At 41.9% G+C, this 15,675-nt stretch overlaps 1 non-coding gene across 1 annotated transcript; it reads right to left on the reverse strand.

Moving 5' to 3' along the window:
* Positions 1–1,107: 1,107 nt before the first annotated feature.
* On the reverse strand, positions 1,108–1,181 carry Trnat-ugu. The gene has a single exon. It is a non-coding gene; the product is annotated as a tRNA-Thr (tRNA).
* Between the last annotated feature and the right edge of the window lie 14,494 nt (positions 1,182–15,675).

The following is a 15,675-nucleotide window of genomic DNA, read 5'->3' on the forward strand; positions in this document are numbered from 1 at the left end:
TCGACGTCCCTTCTTGAAAACGGGGATGACCTGTGCCTTTTTCCAATCCTTTGGAACGCTACGCTCTTCTAGAGAACTACGGTACACCGCTGCAAGAAGGGGGGCAAGTTCCTTCGCGTACTGTGTGTAAATCACTACGAGAACCCAAGACGAAGCTTTGTTAGGTTCGGATCAATGCGACATGGAGGATGTCTTCCAGCTGCCTACCCGATCGCGATGGGTCCCTGACATAAATCTGCGTACCTGTATCGCGGCGGCATCTGCTCGCAGCGGACAGCCTGACGGCGCTGACGTCAGTGGCACGGCGGGTCCCGACCCCGCGGGCCTGAGGGCGCAGGCGCAGACGGAGGCAGCGGCAAGTGGTTCCCTCCAGTCGTGCAGCGCAGAGCAGAAGCCGTGTGAGTGACGCGCCGCGAGGAGACGGCCCGGCGCGCTTTGCCGTCCAGCGACGCATGCTAAAGGGGCCGCCGGCCGTATGTATTCAGCGGGAAAAAGAGAAGCGGATCCCGAGATTAAAGAACGCACCGAGGGGAGCAGACGGAGACCGCGAAAGAAGGCGGCGGCGGCGGAACCCGCAGGACGGAGGACGCGGAGGCGGCAAGAAATACGCCGCTGAATTCGCGATGAGGTCCCGCACCGATTGCGAGAGCTCGCCGAACCCCTCTGGGGGCTAAGCGGGATATTCTGCTCCCCGGCTCCGATCTGCTTTTGTGTAACTCGGCGGAGTCTACTGCGCTGCACCGCCTTCTGTGGAAGGATGAAAAGAGGAAAAACGCGAGTTCCTTGCGCCGACTCGCGAGCGTATGATACGGGGAAGAGTGTACCGGGGCAGACTGTTTTCACAAAGCAGGTACTTTCTTACTGTAGAGTCTTTAGGGACGTCTCGAGGGCAGAGACGCGAACGGGATAAGGTAAACTTTGCCCACTGTACGAAGCAGACGTCTGCCAAACAGTGTACCTAGATTTACTGTTGATTTACGTTAGTTTCACCATATGCCGATTATCTTACGGTACTCTTAATACACATTGTTCTGCATTTACAATGATATTAACACCCTTAGCTGCTTACAGGCTTTGACATACTCAACGGGGACAGATGAAAATGTGCGCCCCGACCGGGACTCGAACCCGGGATCTCCTGCTTACATGGCAGACGCTCTATCCATCTGAGCCACCGAGGACACAGAGGATAGCGCGACTGCAGGGATTTATCTCCCGAGAAACCCACATTCTCAACGTATTGTCCCGCACTATATTCGTAGTGCCCCCGCCCATTATACTCAGTACTCGCGGCGCGTTGCCGATTCCCGTAAGAGTTCGGGCTGTGTTTGTGCATTCGCACAGAAGAAGAAGATGGTGCAGTGGCCAGTGAGCCTTAACTATATACAGGGTGGTCAGAAAATGTGTGAAATGCTTGTAGGGATGTTACAGGGTGGGTTGTTGTGAGACATAAATGTTAAGAAAGAAATTCGATACGTTGGTCCGTTTCCGAGTTATTTAGCATAGAATTTAGCCAAGCGGGGCGTCGCGCGCTCGCATTCAAGCGGCCTGCCAGGGTTGGTGTTGCCCAACGAGTGCTTTGTCTCGTTAGCTGAAACTTGAATTTACGCGCGCGACGATCTGATTGGCTAACGTCAATGCTAAATAACTCGCAAACGGCACAACGTATCGAATTTCTTTCTTAACATTTATGTCTTAGTACAACCTGCCCTGTAACATCCCTACAAGCATTTCACACATTTTCCGACCACCCTGTATATACTAAGATGGTATCTGTTCTTTCGGACATGTCCGAAAAAACAGATACCATCTTAGTATATACATTGTTCTGTGACAAGCAGCAAGAATTGAGAATTTTCGTCAACACACAGTTTAACACTGTATGTTGGATAAGGACTCCGATTCAGAACCTTGACCATCACTTGAGAGGTAAACCCATGGAGCTATCCAGCATCTTATGGCACATCCTTACAGCTTCAGCTCTGCAATTAGCTCTCTCGTACAATCTAAACAGGCTACAAAGAAGGAGCTTCCACAAAGATTGTGTTAAACAAGGTCAGTCAGGCAACCGTGATACACGACTAAGCTTTCTACCACCAGAACGCACTAGGCAAAAACATCAATGACGCAACACATCAGTCGGCCTTTATGAAAAAGGATTTGTGACACGAGCCGTTTTCATTGATTTAAATGCAGGGCATTAGACGGTCAACTTCAAAATATTACTGTGGAAACTGTATAAATTCTTCTTCTTCTTGTTCTTTCGCCTTTGTTCCGCATCTACGCAGGTCAGCATAGCTATGAACGGATTTGGCATGGTTAATTTAGGGGGTGACCGGATTCCTTCAGGTTGTCACCCCGTTACCTTCTCTCTCCCCTCCCCCCGCCCCCCCCCCCCCCCCCCCCGTGCCCAAAAGGTATGCCTGTGGTGTTGTTCATGTAAAAGTGAGCGAAAGTTTTCTGTTTTCGAATCGTGTAATCCGGCTGGATCTGCAAATTGTATAAGTTAGCAAAGTTTTCAGGCTCACTAGTCTGATAAAGCGAACCCATACGATAGGATATTCTATGACTGAAACAGAAAAAGAGCCGAGAGAGGAAATAAAAAGAAATGGGTGCACATCCAGGAGGAGTGATTATTGGTCCCTGTGTTATACAACATCTGCAACAACGATATACCGCGACCATAGGACCCACCGGTCTTCATCTATGTCGATGACATGGCTATCACAGATCAAGGGAAAGCATTGGAAGAGGCAGAAGCAAAACTCTCGAAAGCCTCGGAGAACCTCTGAAACTGAATCCTAGCAAGATCCAAGTCTGGAGTTTCCATTTCCGCAATAATGAGACTCTCTGAAACTGAATCCTAACAAGATCCATGTCTGCAGTTTCCATCTCCTCAGTAATGAGATCAGGAGAAACCTTAACAACATCAGTTGTGATGGGGGGATGGGGGAAGGGGGGACGCGCCCCTCCAGCATGAAACCTATCCCAAATATCTGGGAGTCAGATTGGATCGTACTCTTTCTTTCAAACAAATAAGAACTTGCAGTGAATGGAAAGACAGAACAAGCTCAAGAAACTGTCTACTGAGGAAACTACAGGGCACATAAGGGGACCTCAACACGAGGTACTGAAGACGACTGCTATAGCTCTATGTTTATACAGCAAGAAGGCGTCAGCTCACTGACACAAGTGAACGTCGCCCCCCCCCCCACCCCCACCAAATGAGGCAGCAAGAATTGTTACTGGACGCTTGAGACCTACGCCTTTGATAGCTGTTTACCCCCTCGCGAGAATAGTTCCACCCCAAATTAGAAGAACAAAAGAGGAGTGGAAGATGCAAACAAAAGCCCAAGACAAAAGCTATATAACCACATTACTTTTAAGCTACACTTGAGCTACAGAAAGAGTTTCCTCAAGAGAAGTACCTACTTGACAGTTGCACCTGAGACCAGACTACTAAATTTACAGCAGGAGACAGGAATCATTCCAATTTACGAATCAAAGGAAGAGATTCACAAGCTCACATACCTGATCTAGAGATCACCCAATCGTCTAAGGCCACGAGTCTCTAGATCCGAGCACAACTTAACCCTCTAACCGGAACATCTTTTACTCGGCGGTAAGATGGAACATCGGTCTGCTAGACCGCTAGGACATTTAAAGTGTATTTTTCTCTATTTTTATGACTTTTCCGCACTTCTACGTTGCTTCTCTCTCTCTTTAAGGTGTAATTAAACATAATAATAGGTTTTTGAACCATAATATTTGTTAAAATACCAGTAAATTCAAGTTTATTACTAGGAAAAACTTTAATTTGCAGTGTTTTGTTGTTTACACATTACTCCTTTAGAAATACTTTTTTTTTACATTATTATAGTTACAACACAAAGAAAATGAATACTAAAATGTAATGCAAAGAAAAAATTTAACTTTTATTTTTAATTGCACAAGTCTTGCACACTTTTCGTGAACACTCCAAGCACGTTGGTTCTTCGCAAGAAATACACTTGTAGGCAGTTTTCCTCTTTTTTTGATATGGACAAAATCGACAGGTTTTTCTTTTACCAAGTGTGTCCGTCGGACACTCATCAACTCGAACAACAAATTTATTCCGTTGGCTAACGATTTGCTTTTCTTTTGCTGCCTCTTCTTCTAAAGATGAAATAATACTTTGTAGCTCTTGAGGCAGATTGGAGATTGCCAGTCGGGATTTTACGAAATCGTAGACCAAATATAGAGAAACTCTTTTCAGGAAATCAAAACGTGATACGGTTTTCTTCTCTCCAAAAAGTCCATAAAGTATACTTGCGTTTGATCCAGCCATGGCCACCATGTGGTAAAAAATAGCCAACGGCCACCTTCTTGTTTTGCGATTAGTAGAATAAACACTGCACTTCATATCTAGCGTGTCTATTCCACTTTTTGTGGCGTTATAAAAAGATATGATTTCAGGTTTATCATTTGAAACGTCAGTGTAATTGGAATGATGCATTGACGAAAGAAGTAGGACTGCCTTATTCCTTTTTGGGACATAAGAAAGCAGAGTCATTTCTTTCGTAAAGCCATAAAGGCTGGACCCAATTTCACGATCGCTTCTTGCTTGAAATTCTGCTGGTATCTGGGGTCTGTTTCTTTTTAGTGTCCCAACTAATGTCAAATTGTGAGCTAGTAGCTCCTGGGCAAGTTCCACAGAACAAAACCAATTGTCGCAACTAATATTTCTGTTTGTGCCATACAGCCCTTTAGATAGGCGGATTACAGACTGCGTGGGAATGCTCTTTTTCTTTTCTGCTGTAGAAAGTGTGGCTCCATCACAGCCTTTGCCGGAGTAGATGTAGGCATTGTAAATATATGCATTGTGTGCATCTGCCAGACCCATGACCTTAATGCCATATTTAGCCGGTTTATTCGGCATATATATACGAAATTTAACCCTCCCTCTGAAAGGCACCAAAGTTTCATCAACTGTCAAATGCGCTCCAGGGCTATAAATTTGTTGGCAGTTCCAAATAAACTTATTAAATATGTCTGTAATGGCAGCAGCTGGGTCATATTTTTCCCTCTGTTCCCTCGTGCTCGAGTCATCGAATCTAAATGCCCTAAGCAATATTCCTAATCGCTTTTCTGTTATTATTGATCGAAAAATTGGCCTCCCCAAGACCGAAGTGGAAAACAGCGAGGTCATAGGCTCCCTCGCAGATTTGAATATGCTGCAAAGAACTGTGACTCCAATCACAGCGTTCACTTCCTGCACAGTAGTGTCTCTGTAAGCTACACTTTCTTTTAGTTCAATAACAGAACGAATTTTGGCCAACTTTTCATTAGTATGCTTTACAATCGTCTCAATCATGTCGTCAGTAAACAAAAGGCGCCACACTTCACCTGGGAGTGGGTTTTTCCCCACGGTAAGAGCAGGCCCTTGTATCTTTGATAGCCGTACCTTTATTATATTGGATGCTGCTGTTCGCGTCTTAGAGCGAACAGGAGTTGATGACCATGTGAAACACTTGTTTCTTCCGTAGTAAGAAACTGGAAGACGACTCTCATCTAGAGTGTCATCAGAACGCGTAGATGAGCTAGCAACATCAGCAGGCTTCTGTGGAGTGATTAGTCTGCTTCCACCAGAAGTTATGTCAGACTGTGGTTGCTCTCCAGTTTCTTCGCGAACTGCGGTATTTTCGACTTCAAATATTTCTCGAATAGTTTCATCATCGCGATCATCATCATTGGGAGAGTCATCGTCATTATCTGTTTCATTGCGAGGATCTTGGATAGTAAGGTCCTCATCTGGAATGCATGATTCATCTGAATCCACTTCCGAGTCTGATTCTTCAAGGTAATTTTGAGAGCGTGCAAGGGCTACAATTCTTTTCGACCGATTTGAAACATATTTCGGACCTTCCATTGTAAACCTGCAAGGAAAAAGGGAAAAATGAGTTTTAACGAAATTTAATGGGGATAATTCTATCGCTGTAATAAGTTTGCGCGGTAAATTGGAGAATGTGTGTGAAAAACGGAAAGAGGAAAAATTAAAACGTTAAATACGAGTTGTTACACTTTTTTCTCGTTCTTCTATGAACACAAAAGTATTAAGCATCGTGTGGTGGCAAAAATTTCAATCAAATAGATGAAATGTTGCTACACAGAAAACAGAAGAGTTCAAAGAGTGGAACATCGGTCATACAGACCGACAAATGCGTGATACTTTTAGGAACACCGGTCTGGGAGACCGGCAAAAATTTGACACTTTTAGGAACACCCGGTCTGTCAGACCGGGAGGGGAATGCATTTTTTCGGAACACGGTCTCACAGACCGACAATACGTAACAAAAATTCTACTTACTTGAAAACAATGCATGCGCCGACAATACGTTGTTGGCCAGCTGCGGTTCGGGACCCGACTGAAGATTACTGGGCTTCTCCCCACCCTCACGAACAATGCAGCGCCGTTAGCATTGTTAATGTCAACTATGGCGGTATCTCAGACCGATGTTCCGTTCAAAGGGTTAAAGAAAAGGGGATATGGAGCGAAGGACTACTGCGAATGTGGGGAAGACTAAACACCTTCTTCTCTGCACTATCTTCGACGAGGCAGTGCATTTGCAAGACTTAGTTTTACCCATGGACAGCACTGAATACAGATATTAGAAGATTCAGTGCATAATGAACACGGAAAGTAAAGTACTGTTAATTATTATAAAAAATTTCATTACTTTGATGTTGCTTCGTTTTGGCAGCCGAATCTTGAAGTCGAGTTGGCACAATAATTCGAGGGTCACCTGACCGTCTTCATCAGGTGACATAGAGCTTCTGCTGAGTCTCTTCAAACTGATGCTACTCTAGAACCGACACCTCAATATAGGCCATCACTGCATACACCAAATACCGTGAGTGTTTCCTCCAGTGCAAAACATACTAGCAGAGCAGCTGTTGCTGAAAACAAACCAAAAGGGAGGTATCGTTGACTTGACTAATCGTCAAAATCTGCTGCTTGAGAAGTTCGTGTTTTAATGCAGGTCAGCATCGACTTCCACGACCTGCTCAGAGGGTAATCATTGCCCCCAATAAAAAGATTATCAGTTAATCAAGTCTAACCGACATAAAAAAATAATCTTTTCACTCGGTAGAGTTTGACAAAAACTTATTGCAATGGTATCACATTTTTGTTTTCCTACACCACCGGCGGCGCTGCTATTAGTAGTAGTAATAGCTATATTCATCCATAAATCTCTTTTTACAAGGATATAGGACAAGCAAGTATTTACAAATTCAGATCAATTTAGAATAAGCTAATTCGTATACACATATATTTACACACTTCTAGTTAGAGACAATCATTAGATTTACTTCTGGTACACAATGCTTTTTTTACAAGTAACACACACACACACACACTGGTGATCTATGGGCCATTTTCTTTCCCTCAACTTCCCATTTGCTATCCTGAAAAACTGAGTCAGCATCCCTCCATATTGAGTGAGATATTGAGGCCAGAAAAAGGAACAGGTGTTAGTATTGTGCTATGCATAGCTTGGGGGGTAAGTATTTCTAGAAAACAAAAAAAGAATAAAGAAACATAATATGAAAGAGTTTTGTGGAATATTGTATATTTTGTAATAATAATAATAATAATTATTTTTTATTTGTATAACATTTTTTTATCAAACCCCTACTCTGTTTTAGCTAAGTAATCCTTCAATGTATAAAATACATTGCACAACAGGTAGTTTTTAGCTGCCCTTTTAAATAAGTGTATTTTTGCAGTTTCTTTAATCTATTTTGGTAATGTATTGTACAGGTTTATTCCTTGGTAGAAAATGCTGTTTTGAATTTTATGTTTATTTTTTCTTAGTAAATGTAAGTTGAGTCTATCTCTTGTTGCATGGTCATGGACAGAGCTGTTTGTGCAGTAATTACCAATGTAATTTTTGATGTGTGCACTTGACTGGTATATATATTCATATGGAGCAGTTAAAATCCCCAGCGTTTTGAACAGATCTTTACAATGAGCTCGACTATTATTTTTGCCTATTATTCTTAAGGCTCTTTTCTGGAGTTTGAAAATTGTGTTCATATTCTGTGCATTTGTTCCCCAAAGAAGAATGCCATAGCTAATAACTGAGTGTACATATGAATAATATGTAACTAAAAGACACTACATGTTATACACCGGTGACAGGATTCTAAGGGCATAACACGCTAATGACATTCTGTTTGCAAGTACCTTTGTGTGTTCACACCACTTCAACTGAGAATCAATATACATTCCTAGAAATTTTGCATTTGTTACACAGTCTATAGAGGTGCCATCTACATTTAATTTAACATTGTCATTTTTCCTCTTCAAACAATTTCATGACATTAGTTTTCTTTATGTTCAGTGTCACTTTATTGCTTATTGACCAGTCATAAACTTCCTTGAGAGTTTCATTTGCTTTCTCAGCAAGAAGTTCTCTTGTTTTCTCAGTGACTACAATACTGCTGTCATCAGGGAAGAGAATTTTTTCACAATGAGTAAGGCTACTGGGAAAGTCATTGATGTATATTAGGAACAGTATTGGCCCTAATATGCTACCTTATTAATGTATTTTGGTTCTGATAAGTGTTTTACTTAGTGTTCAGATCTATTTGAAGTATGTATTATCTGTACTCTTTGTACATTATCTGTTAGGTACGATCGAAACCGGTCATTAGCTACCCCTCTTATTCCTAATGCTTCTAATATATTTAATAGAATTTTGGGGTCGACTGTATCAAACGCCATAGAAAGATCCAAAAATATGCCTGTGACACATCATCTTTATCAAGAGCATCAAGTACAACTTTTGTGAATTCTACTATGGGAGACTCCGTATTTTTGACACTTTGGAAACCAAACTGTGATTCGCTTAAAAGATTGTATCTATTCAGGTAATTCATTAATCTATAATTCATAATTGCTTCTATTATTATTGAGAATGGTGACGGCAAAGGAATGGGCCGGTAATTTTCTATGTCTTCTGCACTACCTTTCTTAACCAAAGATACAACTCTTGCCTGTTGTAACTGCTCTGGAAATGTTCCTGATGTGAAGGATTCATTTATTATATTTGTTAAGGGGCCTTGTATAATCCCTATGCATTATTTCAGTACACACACTGGTACTTCATTTAAGCCCACTGACTTTTTATTTTTAGTTTCTGGACAGTTTTATTGATTTCATTCTCTGTAGTTGGAAGTAACATCATTGTATTTAGTGCAACATTGTTTACAGGTGTTATATTTGTTTGGGAGAACTTTTGCTGTAACTTCTCTGCAATTCTTGAAAAATGCTCATTTACATAGTTTAGTAAGATATTATCTTTTGCTACGGGGCATTACTTGGTACATGCTCTGGCGTACACTGTACGAACGTATCTCGACAGCCACACGTAAGACTTAATTGACCGCTAGACGTCACTAGAGATGGACTCGCCAGTATGAAACTGGAGAGGAGTATTATGCTGTCACTAGAGAAACAGTAACAGCAGATTGCGTCGGTCAGGAGATTTAGGTGACTTCAGATGTAGACTAGTCACTGATTAGGCCTAACAAATCCATCGGGGATATATGAACGTTTATAAAGCAGCCAGAGTCGACTGATATTAATGTGATTGTAATGCGGAAACACGAAGGAAACACAGAAGATAAACCAAGAGAAGGTAGACCGCAATCACTGACAGATAGGAACCTTTTAACATTTCAGAGGTATCTGCCAAAAATTGCTTTAAATCAGCGAATGGAATCACTCGTGAGCTACTAAGTGCAAACAGAAGCCCAGCTAGCACAATAAAAGTGCGTAAGGATTTTTAAAAAATGGGATAAGGAGGTCGAGCAGCTCCTCATAAACCCATACATTTCTGTACACAGAGCTTAGCGACGCTTGAGGCGGTATAAAGAGAAATGCCAGTTGGCTGTGGGTAATTGGGAACGGGTGATATGAAGTGATGAATCACGCTATACTCTGTGGAAATCCGATGTAAAGGCCTGGGAAATGCCTGGATAATATCATGCGTAGTGCCAATAGTGAAGTGCGGAGGAAGTGGTGTTGCGGTATGGGGCGTGTTTTTATTGCTTTAGCTGGGGTTCCCTGATTTCGCTCGAGAAAATGCTAAATACGAAACGATATGAACACATTGTACAGTATCGTGTACTTCGTAAAGTAAAGGAACAGTTCGGAGACGACGATTGTCTCAGCTTGCCACCGCACCATTTCATAAAGCTTCATCTGTCATGCCATGGTTCGTGTGCCATTACATTCGTGAGATGAACTTGCCTGCCCTGAGTCCTTGTCTGAAACAAATTAAACACCTGTAGCGTAAGTTATAACGTCAACTTCTCTCCAGAACTTAGCGTTCAATATTACTATCTTCACTAGTTTCATCTCTTGTGGTAGTATGGGCTGCCATTCCTCCACAGAAATTCAGGCGTAATGCAAGTGTTCCTAGTAGAGTCATCACAATAGCGAAGGGTGGATACATCCCATATTAATGTTCACTAATAGGCGGCTGAATACTTCTGATCGGATACTTCCGCAATTATGACAATAGATATTGTATTTCATGGGTACAGCATCTCTTTAATAAGATGATTGGTTATTTCAGTTCCAATTGCTTTGAGACACTGGTAATCTTAATCAGAGAGACACATGTAATGACACATTACGACGCAGAGAGATACAATACTTTAAATTCTGCGCCAAAGATTAAATTGAGGGGAATGTAGAAAATAATCTCTGTACTGTCCAAATCTGATTCACTTTTGTTTCGTACTCCAAGAAGGAGTTACCTTGTGTGTAACAGACTCGTCTATTTTTTTTTTAAGTTTGCTGCAGGCAGCCATATTATCAGTATTAATGATTTGTGCGACGAGCGTAAGAAGAGTCTTATTGTCTCGTGAATAAAATTGTGAAAAATATTCCAATCTTAAGAGAATTATTTCAATCGACATAGCATTGTAGTATTGTAGTACTTTGTTCCACCGTCTTCGCTAAAGAAGCCGACGCAGCCATAGGCAGATACGCACGGTCAACAAAGAAGAGAACATTTATGGCGACCAGTGAATTAACATTGTGGCAGAAGAACTAATTAGACTTTTTAGGTGAGAACTCTGAATAAATCGACAACAATGTAAAATTCCAAAATATTGATGATCGGAAATGTACATTATATTTCAGGCAAAATTCAATCAGCACTAAATTTGTCCGCATTCAAAGCCAGTCATTACAGTCCTTAAAAGCATTTCAAAAATTCTAAAGTTAAAGTTCCATGTCCATATTTTTTTCCTTTCAAAGAATCAATAAATTTAATTTTTTTTATTTATTTCGCCACACACACACTATCTGTTAATGAAATCCGGACTGCACTTTGACGCTGTAAGGAGATTTATCTCTGAGGGAGATCCACCTCTCAGGTTCCGAAGGCATCCATAGCTTATTGGAGTGCCAAAGGTACACAGGGAAATTGTTCCTAATCTAGTAATTCGTTTATTGCCTTGCTAAAAAATCTCAGAAGTAACGACATATGTATTTTTAAAAAAAAGCTGGTATTGGCAGACATAGTTGTATGTCAAGGACATCGCCGAATTTTCTGCACTCGTACAGGGAAAAACCCATGCCATATATTGACTTCACGGTAAGCTTCGATGTGAAGACCATATTCACAGAAGTAAACATTTTCTGAGACCAGGTGTTACCTAACGTGGTTGATTACATCATTGGTGCCACTGAATGTAGCCCTTACCAAACATATTACTTATACATATTTTTATGAGTTGTTAAATTCCTTAATAGTTTGATGCGGTGTTTCACAAATTCAACTCCCGTGCCAAACTTTTCGTCTCACAGTATCACTTGCATACAGCACCCTAAATTACTTGATGGATATACTGGGTATAGCGGCAGGAATGGACAATATATAGGGAATATTTACGGATACGACAGGGACGACCAGTCGAAGCAAAAAAGTCTATTAAACATTTGATTTAAAATGCATAACTAAAGAACTATGGACATTTCCTCGTAGAAGAGATGCATTTTACGGTAGCGAAGATGAACAAGTGCTCATGGCTCTTAAGAGACCATTTTTACTGGACATTTTCTATCTTGTTTTGGTCCATACTACCATCCATCAGAATATGAAAAGCGATTAAATTGAGGTAGAACAGATTTGTTTTACAGTATCAAAGATGAAGAAGGGCTGACAGCCCCTGCTTACCACTTTTTTTTCTTCGAATGATGTTTCCTGTTACATCCCTGAATACACACCACTCCTCCCGGGATCCCGTGTATTCCAATTCGAAATTTGTGGTAAGTTCTATGGGGCCAAACTGCTGAGGTCATCGGTCCCTAGGCTTACACACTACTTAATCTAACTTAAAGTAACTTACACTAAGGACAACACAGACACCCATGCCCAAGGGATGACTCGAACCTCCGACGTGCATGTATTTCAATTACTGTCCTGGTCTACAGAATTTACCTTTGTAGCTCCCACAACTACCATGGACATTATTTTCTGACGTCTCAATATACGTCCTATCATGTTGGTTCTTCCTCTTGTAAACGTTTTCTGCAAGTTCCCTTCGTCGCAGGCTGTGCGGAGAACATGTTTATTTCTTATCTTGTAAGTCCACTTAATGTTCAACGTCCTTCTCTGGCACCATCTCTCAAACGCTAAGATTTTCCTCTTCTCTGGTTATTCCACAGTCCATGGTTTACCTCCTTAAAATACTGTGCTCCACACGTATTCTTCATCTAATGAAGGCCAATGCTTGAAACCCGTGTAGTTCTTTTGACCAGGAATCCAAGTGTAAGTCTGCCTTCCTCTTGCTTCGTCCATCATGTATTATTTATCTTCCCTGGTGGGGACTTCGTCGTCACCATGCACTGCAAACTGCAACAGCCCTATTCGTAAGAAACCTTGTTTAATCCATACAAGTTATTAAAATGGATGTTCATATCTTGATATGCATGTATGTATCTACGAATGTATGTGTATTTCACATCTACTCCTAAACACATGGGCCGATTGCAAAGAAACGTGGTACACATAAAATTTGCTGTCTGGAAAGAATCACTATGGGGGTAAGATTCACCCGCCTATCAAAGGTGTGTGGATGGGAGTGAAAAAGAAGATAGACCACGACGTGAGAACACCCATATTTCAGTCATTCAGTACTTCAGAATAAGAACACTTAGAAACTTGCAACAAACCTTATACATAATTTTAAACCTTTACGAAACTTCTCGCTGATGAACTCCACAGAATGAGGGAAGGAAAAAAGTTTATTGCTTACTATATTTTCGCTGTTTATGCAGTAAAATTGCCACATGCAGCATAATATTTTAATTTACTTCTTCATTCCTACTACTGTATTCGTAAAGTGTTTTGCAGATAGTGTTTACAAATACTACTGAATGTACCAGAAAAATTACATATTTTGTACGACGCTTAGTTCAGGAGATGTGACGACATAAACACTGAGATGGAAGAAAAACTACCACATCATGCCAGGCTTTTTAATTTATTACTTCGTTGCTACTAATTGTACACGAAACAATTTTGGAGTTGCGTATCCGCATCTGCCGCTGAATATACCTACGAAAACAAATCACTGTACGACTCATAGTTTAGGAGATAAGACATCACATACTGATGCATGGAAAACTGCATGACGTTTTAATTTATTACTTCTGTGGTAATAAGTCTTTTCGCAACACGTTTCGCAGACAATATCCACATACACCTCTGAGAGTACCTAAAAGAAGACCTCTCCAGTTTGTCTGACGAACCGGTTTCAGGCTCTGTCTCAGGCTGATACTGATCTTCGGCCGGACATGGCTGCTTATCCTGTTCCAGAGGTTGCCCCTCAGTCTGCAAGATCTGGGCGATCGCAGAGGGTGGGCTTACTGGTAGTTGGGAGCTCCAACGTCAGGCGCGTAATAGGGCCCCTTAGGGATATGGCAGCAAGAGAGTGGAAGAAAACCAATGTGCATACCGGGGGAAGTCATTGCAGATTTGGAAAGGGTCCTTCCGGATGCCATGAAGGGTACAGGGTGCACCCATCTGCAGGTGGTCGCTCATGTCGGCACCAATGATGTATGTCGCTATGGATCGGAGGAAATCCTCTCTGGCTTCCGGCGGCTATCTGATTTAGTGAAGACTGCCAGTCTCGCTAGCGGGATGAAAGCAGAGCTCACCATCTGCAGCATCGTTGACAGGACTCACTGTGGACCTTGGAGGGACTGAATCAGAGGCTGAGACGGCTCTGCGACCGTTTGGGCTGCAGATTCCTCGACTTGCGCCATAGGGTGGTGGGGTTTCGGGTTCCGCTAGATAGGTCAGGAGTCCACTACAAGCAGCAAATGGCTACACGGGTAGCAGGGGTTGTGTGGCGTGGACTGGGCGGTTTTTTTAGGTTAGATGGCTTCGGGCAAGTACCGAAAGGCCAACAGCCTCGAAGGGTGCGGGGCAAAGTCAGGATATGCGGGGACCAAGCAGCAATCGGTATTGTAATTGTAAACTGTCGGTGCTGCATTGGTACAGTACCGGAACTTCAAGCGCTAATTGAAAGCACCGAAGCTGAAATTGTTATAGGTACAGAAAGCTGGCTGAAGCCAGAGACAAATTCTGTCGAAATGTTTACAAAGGCACAGACGGTGTTTAGAAAGAATAGATTGCATGCAACCGGTGGTGGCGTGTTTGTCGCTGTTAGTAGTAGTTTACCCTGAAGTGAAGTAGAAGTGGATAGTTCCTGTGAATTATTATGGGTGGAGGTTACACTCAACAATCGAGCTAGCTTAATAATTGGCTCCTTTTACCGACCTCCCGACTCAGCAGCATTAGTGACAGAACAACTGAGAGTAAATTTGGAATACATTTCACATAAAATTTCTCAGCATGTTATAGTCTTCGGTGGAGATTTCTATTTACCATATATAGACTGGAACACTCAAAGATGTTTAGGACGGGTGGTAGGGACAGAGCATCGAGTGACATTATACTGAGTGCACTATCCGAAAATTACCTCGAGCAATTAAACAGAGAACCGACTCGTGAAGATAACATCTTGGACCTACTGATAACAAACAGACCCGAACTTTTCGACTCTGTAAGTGCAGAACAGGGAATCAGTGATCATAAGGCCGTTGCAGCATCCCTGAATATGGAAGTTAATAGGAATATAAAAGAAGGGAGGAAGGTTTATGTGTTTAGCAAGAGTAATAGAAGGCAGATTTCAGACTACCTAACATATCAAAACGAAAATTTCTGTTCCGACACTGACAATGTTGAGTGTTTATGGAAAAAGTTCATGGCAATCGTAAAATGCTACTACGAAAGCAAAGGGAGCTTCACTCCAAGTCTAAACGCAGCCAAAACCTCTCAGACAAACAGAAGCTAAACGATGTCAAAGTTAGCGTAAGGAGGGCTATGCGTGAAGCGTTCAGTGAATTCGAAAGTAAAATTCTATGTACCGACCTGACAAAAAATCCTAGGAAGTTCTGGTCTTACGTTAAATCAGTACGTGGCTCGAAACAGCATATCCAGACACTCCGGGATGATGATGGCATTGAAACAGAGGATGATACGCGTAAAGCTGAAATACTAAACACCTTTTTCCAAAGCTGTTTCACAGAGGAAGACCGCACTGCAG

Source organism: Schistocerca americana, chromosome 4 (assembly GCF_021461395.2).
Source record: "Schistocerca americana isolate TAMUIC-IGC-003095 chromosome 4, iqSchAmer2.1, whole genome shotgun sequence".
In the NCBI taxonomy this organism is placed as follows: domain Eukaryota; kingdom Metazoa; phylum Arthropoda; class Insecta; order Orthoptera; family Acrididae; genus Schistocerca; species Schistocerca americana.